Source organism: Triticum dicoccoides, chromosome 5B (genome assembly GCF_002162155.2).
Source record: "Triticum dicoccoides isolate Atlit2015 ecotype Zavitan chromosome 5B, WEW_v2.0, whole genome shotgun sequence".
NCBI classification, from domain to species: domain Eukaryota; kingdom Viridiplantae; phylum Streptophyta; class Magnoliopsida; order Poales; family Poaceae; genus Triticum; species Triticum dicoccoides.
The window spans coordinates 253,189,498-253,197,859 of NC_041389.1; the positions used below are offsets into that span (position 1 = coordinate 253,189,498).

At 39.8% G+C, this 8,362-nt stretch overlaps 1 long non-coding RNA gene across 12 annotated transcripts; it reads right to left on the reverse strand.

Annotated features, from left to right (window-relative positions):
- On the reverse strand, window positions 1-7,905 carry LOC119308270. 12 transcript variants are annotated; one of them, XR_005150015.1, is made up of 14 exons: window positions 7,707-7,905; window positions 7,502-7,618; window positions 7,383-7,422; window positions 5,544-6,263; window positions 4,918-5,084; window positions 4,467-4,563; window positions 4,228-4,381; window positions 3,891-4,034; window positions 3,494-3,589; window positions 2,789-2,868; window positions 2,454-2,504; window positions 2,184-2,353; window positions 1,718-1,805; window positions 1-503 (listed from the first exon to the last, which is right to left on the reverse strand). It is a non-coding gene; the product is annotated as an uncharacterized LOC119308270 (long non-coding RNA). The 12 variants fall into 12 exon arrangements; XR_005150011.1 differs by having other exon boundaries at window positions 2,184-2,359; XR_005150012.1 differs by having other exon boundaries at window positions 2,184-2,359; window positions 2,666-2,868.
- Between the last annotated feature and the right edge of the window lie 457 nt (window positions 7,906-8,362).

Sequence of the window (8,362 nt, forward strand, 5' to 3'; positions counted from 1 at the left end):
TGAACAAATCCCTCTCAGGACATAATTTAATACATCATATTTATGAATACATTGCCAATTCAATTTTCTAGTACGCAATAGTTACAAAATAGGAACTGCTAGTACATCATACGTATACGTAGTATATCAAAAAGCATGGCTAGAGTTCTTTTGTTATTAAAATGCTCCCTCTTGTGAGTTTAATAGCAGCTTAGGATAAAATCCTGGATCGCTAGAGTTGCTGCTCAATCCATTAGTTATGAAATATCATTAACTTTTTGTGTTAATAGCAGTTTGGGTAGAAAATAGAAGCTTCAGCTAGCACCAAGTATAAACTGATAGTAGTAACTCGAAGAAGTAGTTTGTCGTGATCTTCTCATAAACAATGTTGCCATGCTCTGAAGCTTCTCTGTACTTTACCGATCTGTACTTCTGGTGGGCAAATGCAAAGTGCCTCTCTTCATCACCAGCTACAGCCGCTCCTTCAGCTGCAGCCATGGAAATTGCAGCCCAAACAAACATACCTTAAGTAAATACCAAGAAATTGGTTAGAAATAATATGTAATGTATATATAAAATAACCAAGAGATATCGAAATTCATATACATATTTTATTTTATAATAGTCCTTTATCTAAGAAGGGGAGCCTTGGCGCAGTGGTAAAGCTGCTGCCTTGTGACCATGAGGTCATGGGTTCAAGTCCTGGAAACAGCCTCTTACAGAAATGTAGGGAAAGGCTGCGTACTATAGACCCAAAGTGGTCGGACCCTTCCCTGGACCCTGCGCAAGCGGGAGCTACATGCACCAGGTTGCCCTTTTTTTTATCTAAGAAGATACAGAATTCCATGTAACCACATTTCCTACCACCATATGACGGATTATGGTGCCATTTCATTAATAATAATGGAGATTATTAAGAAATGACCGGAAAAGATGAACTATAAAATAAAGTAGCATCTCTATACGGGCATCAAACATATCACCCATGCTGACGTAATAAGCACATACATGTAACATTTGCACTGAACAGAACATCTGAAGATGAATAGGCAATGTCTACAATATTAATGCAAGGGTGTCATGAACAGATCAAAATGAAAATAGGGCCTATATAAAATCCTCTTTGTAATTATAATCGGTGACCAATTTGCAGATGCTTACAATTTCATTCAATAAGTTATGGTTGAAAACTTGAAATAGTAAATGTATATTCCTCTCGTTCCTAAATATAAGTCTTTTAGATATTTCAACAAGGACTACATACGGATGTATATAGACATATTTTAGTGTAGATTCACTCATTTTGCTCCGTATATAGTAGATACATCCATTTGAGGGACAAGCTTGGGAAAAGCTTTTTTGGACAGAGGGAGTATATCGAAAAGGTGTGTATGATTGATAGTAGTCATGATGGCTTGTGTTATAATAAGCAAGCAGGGAAAAAGAATGAATTAGAAATAACAAGCCTGGGTAAAAGTTGTTTTGTACTTCCTCTGCCCCAAAATTCTTGTCTTAGATTTGTCTAAATACGGATGTATCAAGTCACATTTTAGTATTAGATACATCCGTATCTAGATGAATGTAAGACAAGAATTTTGGGACGGAGGGAGTAGATCAGAAACAAAGGCGCCATAAAATGATTTAAGTGTTGCCAAATGGGTCCTCTTCATGTAATAAGCATGTAATATTGCAGAACAATAATATAGTCTTCTTAAACTAAATTGTGACAAATTCTTACTCTGGCACACTTGAGGTAGTCACCACGAGCATACATTCTTTCACCATCAAACAGTCTCTTATCCATTGGTTTTACGACTCCTGTCAAACTGCATTCGCACGACATCTATGTGAGGTTCACACATTCAAAAATATGGCCAACTTGTAATTCTATGGTCTGCAATACTGCAAAATCAGATAAATGTTTTGGAATGGCTAAAGAGTAAAGATAACACGAAAAAAACTTAAGTGACTTTGGGCCAACAAAGCAGAAGCACAGGATTACTGATTTGGTGTCGGCTTACTTCTTAAAGCACAAAAATAGCACGGCTACACAACCTTGCTTTGAGCAAAGTGAGCATAACAGCTACCCGCTACCCATTAAACGCAGTTATGAAGGAAAAAGGACAGCCTAACCATAATTGCATAACGAATTATTTTCCAGCAGAAACAACATCATGTTGGCCAACCTGAAAGAAAGGACTCACCTTTAATGAAGAAGGAAGCCGAACACACCCACATTATAACAGCAACAAGAGAATTTCCAAGAATTTTGGACTACAAAAATTCATAGAAACTCCATTGTGTGGGACAAACTCACAATTGGCGAGCTTGGGGAGCAATTACACAGGGACGATTAAGCAAGCAAACTCAAGACCTGATTCTAACAATTGCCAACCGTGAAATAATACAATTAGTGAGTGTGAAATATTACATGCTAAGCAAGCAAACTCAAGAAACTGATTCTAACCAATTACCTGTAGACAAGTAGTCAAAAATTCATGTGACATGTGGTGTTCACTGAATAACTGATAAAAACAGAGGAAACAATAGAAGATGGTAAGAAATAATTTTATGTGGTGTTCACTAAATAACTGATAAAAACAGAGGAAACAATAGAAGATGGTAAGAAATAATTTTATGTTGCAGAAATAAGAATACTTAATGAAGCATTGGGGCATAAGAATACATAAATGAGTCCATAGTTAACTCTTTAGCAAGATCTGCACTTCAATCCAAAAGTAAGAGCTGTCTATTGCTGATCACTTGCTACACCGATGAAACATCCATCCGAATATTATCACTCACTAACCGGCAAACTGGCACACACAAAACACACATCATGCATGAGGCAATGGCTCTATGGGCATCGACAACATCACCGATCCATACCTGCGCACGAATTGATAAACAAAGGTGAGGCCACACATGGCTAGCATGGCAAGAGGAAGCATTGGCAGGGAAGGCAAGAGCGGCAACCAAGGGAACCATAGAGAATATCAGTGGCAGGCACAACAAATGGAAGAAATTAAATAAGCTAATTCTTTTAGCGTTCAGCAGAATTGTACAAAGAACCGAATGCCACCACAAATTGAACCTAACAAGCCCACCATATTAGTATATACAATAATCAAGCGTCATTGCAACTTTCATTTAGGGGAATCTAAAAGAGAAATAAATATACCAATCGACATGGAACATCCGGTTGTGCTTGTTTGCATTTTCAAATCACTGTGTTGATCTTAAATTATTCCAGAAGATAAGAACGGAGGCATAGGCATCACAAAATATTTGAATGATGAGAGGGACCATGCTAAAATTTGCCTGGGTGTAGAGAAATTTGGGAAGCTACATCATTGTTCAAGTTTACTTAGAAACCAAAGGATATCTCTCCCTACCAAATCCAGCAAGAAGTTTAGTGCGGATGCACCAAACGCCATGAATCTGATCCTAGTCCAGCATAAACTTGCCATTCAACAAGAGCAAATCGAAGAAGCGGCCTAGAGGGAGTACTCACCGGTATGGTACTTCTTGACCGACAGCATCAGCATGCACTGCCATGCCATCCCCAGCTTACGCATCTTGCATAGTATCATCTTCAAACAAATTTAACCTGTAGAGAATAACATTTTTTGATCGATAGGTAAGAGCAGTGCTAAAATGTTCATGGGAAATCCTCTTTTGAGTTGTACAAATGGTGAGACATTATTGAAGACACAAAGAATAGCATTAAGTATACAAGCGTGACAAATGGCACCAAACTCTCGAGGTTTTCAATATCTGCTAAAATTGGGGTATTGGAGTAAAAACCCAGTTCTCACATAATTTTCAATTGCACACAAAGAAACCTTGACGTGGACAAAATAAGCGCTAAGATTCTAGTTCAAATATAGGAGCACCGGAACTTAACTTACAGAAATTGCTTCAGATATTCGGCTCAGATTGGCTGCTAGTTATGATGGAAAATATCCAAAAGGAAGAAATAACTCTGGCCTTCTTCTTTTGTGATGCTAAACAGCAGCACATGAGGAATGATATGACAATGGAACCATGGTGACCTGCACAAATTATTAACATACATACTAAGGCATTAGTTCAAGTAAATTAGTCATATTGAATCGGCACGGTACTGCATGGTGATACAAGAAAAACTGGTTCCTGAAGAAAAGAGTTGTGACCTCTTAAGGCAAGACAAAAAGAGAGGGAGAGACCAATAAATTACTCAATGATGAAAGAAGCCAGGTAAATTACCTGTGAGATTTGACCACACGACAATGTCAGCAATTGATAGACCATAACCAACCAAAAAGGCTCGATTTGCCAAGTATCCATCAAGAAATGAGCAAGCAGCTTCAAATTCAGAGCCTGAGAGAATGAGTGGTGTGTACTTGAGCCATTGGTCAACCTACAGATTTGCAAACAATAGCAACTCAGGACACAGTGAGATCATAGTGAAAATCAATGACAAACACCGTAAAACCAGAACATACTTGTGCTGCCTGAATATCGTCCTGGCCATAGAAGCTGGAAACAGATGCAGCACGTGCAATGTATCGGAGAATTGTGTTGACACCATGTATAAAATCCCTGTGCAGAATCATGATAGCTTCACTGAGACACTACAAAATACCATACAAAAATACTGTCATATCTCACAAATAAAACTCTTTTGGTTCACACATGATGTTCTAACAGTCGTCAGTGCCATCAACACAATTTTCTGGAACCAGGAATATTAGGATGAGGAGATTAAAATAAGAGCCAATCTTCAGAGTCAACTACAGTAACTATTCAAACATATATAGCTCTTCAAAAAAACTATTCAAACATATATCACTGTAATAAAGTGTCCACAGTTCTTGTATAAAGTAAAGGAAATGTGGTAGTTAATCAGAGAGAGGGAGGGAACCTAAAAGGTATAATTAAACATTGATCACTTACCCAGAACTGAAGTGTAGTGTGGGCACTGAACCTGAGGCAAGGGTCGGATCAATGATTATGGAAACACCTGCAATCTTTGCAGCCGAAATGACGGAAAGTGGCGGTCTGTCCTGGGGGAATGCTAGTTTGACCTCCATTCGGACCATTGCCAACCAAAGAGCAGAAATCTGCCAATGGCAGATAAATATTGTCAGCCAGACGGATCAATGAATAGGTCATGAGCCTAACTATAGGTTTAGGGCCAGTGCTTCAGCAAGCAATTATTTGGCAGACATGGCAACCAACCACAAGGTCTTTAAGGATGACTATAATGCATTAACACAACAGCAATTCAGCTTTTGTAAGTGAATCAATGAAGCTTATTGTACAAGCCTACTGAATTTGGTCATAGTATATAACAAGAAGCAGTTATCTGCGAAAAACAGGGCACACTTTCTCTGGGCCTAACTTTCACAAATACTTTCATATTAATTACTGAATGCCAGCTACTAATGAAGTAAAACCAAGCACGGATGTGCTCTACATTTCACAACTGCCATTAAACTAAGTAATTAATCATATTTAACAAAACGTACAATGCTCCAAATTATCTAGGGAGACGAGCACAAGGAACAGAGGATATGCACCTGAAGCATGCTGAAGTTTGCTTTCCTCTCCCCCTCAAGGGCCAACCCAGAAACAGAATCAACAAACATATGTGCCTCAAACAGAATCAACAAACATACAATAGGCAACATCGACATCCGCATTGGCACCCATGTATGTTGCAATATTTGTATAGCATACAGTATATATGTGTAGTTTCCCATCTGAATTTTTCTTCACCTTGCAGTGTTCGGTGCCCAGCCGGTGTAACCCAAGGTTATCATGTAGTCGGTGTCGCGGAACTTGAAGAGCGTGAGGGCTTCTCGATACCGTGCGACGAGAATTCTTCGCATGCCGTCGGTCACGTCGAGGTAGTCATCGGTTAGCTGCGCAATGTGGAGCTCGTTGTTGCCCTTGGATGAATATATCAGGTAGGCCTTCCCGTCATCATCCTTGAAAATGGTCATGTCTCTGCTTTCGTAGTTATGTGGGCGCTTGCTGTAGAGATAAGTGAATGGTCCCATGGGAGAATCACTCGTCGCCACGCTGATTGAGGATTTGGTGTAGTTCGCATCGTCTATGTGCATCCACATCACGTATTTGCTGGTCCGGTTGTTATAGACCACCTTGGGTCGCACCAGGACATTGGATTTGTGGAGGTCATGTGACAAATTATTTTCCTCGCCATGGAGCACAACTCCTTCGTTTCTCCAAGACCACAGGTCCTTTGAAGAATAGCAACTTACTCCAACAATGTCAACCTGAAAAATGGTTTGTCTTGGTTAGAATGACAAATTGGAAATTCCTACAGAACAAAGTGTTGTATATAAGAAGAAAATTGCAAATTACTACTTGGTAGGTTCAACTATTGAATATCAATAATTTCAGTATGTGAGAAGCAAGCTAGACGTGTACGTAGTAGTGCATTTTTCCAACTGGGAAACATAAAAAACTATGTTAGTTCCCATGATCTATGAAGTGTCACTGCTCTGTACTTCGTGACCCAGGACAGTCAAGTAGAACTCTTCCAGAATTGTACTAAACTGAAATTTGCCTCACACCACATCAGAATCAGACCTCTCTGTTTTAGAAATATAGTACGATATCACTCATGAAATTGATTAGCTGATAATATTAGATGTTGTATCACTGGGAATAGGAGTGGCATTGGCATATGGTGGCTGACTTTTCATTTTCTTTAGCTACCATGCGAACCTAAATCTGATGACATTGAAATGATATAGCTGGACAGAGTAGATACTAAATTCAGACAAAGTAAATAGTAAACAAAAAAGATCACTCTTTTACAAAAGAATGGCATCAGACTAAAAGTGTTCAAATAGTAATCATATTGTCACAATTTCATAAAAATGCAGTGGAGCCATGCTCGACTGTTTCGGGTTAAAGAAAACAATAATCATATGATAAATATGTCGAAGGTATTAGCTATTTCTCATCTGCACATTTCCTATATTGTACTCCACTTACTATCCATCTTAGTTATCTCTGTTCATTGTCAAGGCCTTCCAGTAAGTTGTAATAGCTAGTGGAAGATGGCATGTTGCAATGCTGGAGTTGTAAATCACACCAGTCCAATTTCGACAGAGAATATTTTTGTCAAGGCCTTCCAGTAAGTTGTAATAGCTAGTGGAAGATGGCATGTTCCAACGTTGGAGTTGTAAATCACACCAGTTCAATTTCGACAGAGATTTTTTGACTTTTAAATTTCCAGTTGGCCAATACTGTCTAAGGCTATTAACAATTGCAGGAGAACAGTATCAATGTAACCATAAAATGTACAAAAAAAATACATATGATTCTTCGCATATTGGATAACAACTTGTGTTGTTATATATATCAGGTATCTAAAATACACTCACCTGGCCGTGTTGGGCTTCTTGGGCATGCATCCAGTGACTTCTGCCACCAAACCGTAAAAAAATTAGGGAGAGCTCAGGGCACCATGGGAAGATGGGGAAAGTAGAAAGAAAGAGCTCACCTGTGCTGGCATCTCCTCCGTGAACTGGGAGCTGTACTCAACCCCTCCTCACGAGGTGGGTGCTAGAGCAGTTGTCGTCCCGTGGCCTGCCTAGTTCGTGTACCCATCTCCACGGTGCTGAACAGGAGAGATTGAAGGAAGAAGAGGAGTAGTGAGGAAGAGAACAGGACCCTGGAAGAGAGCAAAAGAGAGAAGGAAATCTCACCGGCAACACAAGGAGGACAAGCACGCGGCAGCAGAGGGTACTTGGAGAGGAAGCGCAGAGGAGGGCGCTGTCAGGACCGATCTATGCCTATGCGGATTTAAGTGAGGAGAATCACGAGAATTGGATGTAGAGAAAACCTCATATCTGAGATATTTGCTATTGCTTAAGGTTTGAGTATATCGCAAGCCATCTAGGCGAGTCTGGAATAATCGAGAGATGATCTGCCAGCCACAACCCGACTGGTTATATAGGCAACTAGTTACCGACAAGTGAAAAGTAACAGTAACTACTTTATAACGGTACAGTTAAATGAATCTACGGCTCTCGACGAAGCGGTATCGCGAGGAGTACTCTGGACCGTTGGATAACTGAATCTTAACGACACGACACTTGCAAGTTCAGTCATGCCATTGCCCCCTTCTCAGAAACGACATGTCCTCAGGGCGTTTGATTTGCGTCTCGCCATGCTTGTGATGTTGCCTTGAAGAACTCCGTAAATGTATACTTGATAAAATCAGCATCTTCCCAAGTTGCTTCCGCTGGAGAGAGGTTTTCCCACTGTATGTACCACTGCACAACTGGAAGATTGTTTCTAGGTACTTGCCGGACTTGTAACACTGCCACTGGTCCAGTTTTGACAGTACCATCCTCGTTCA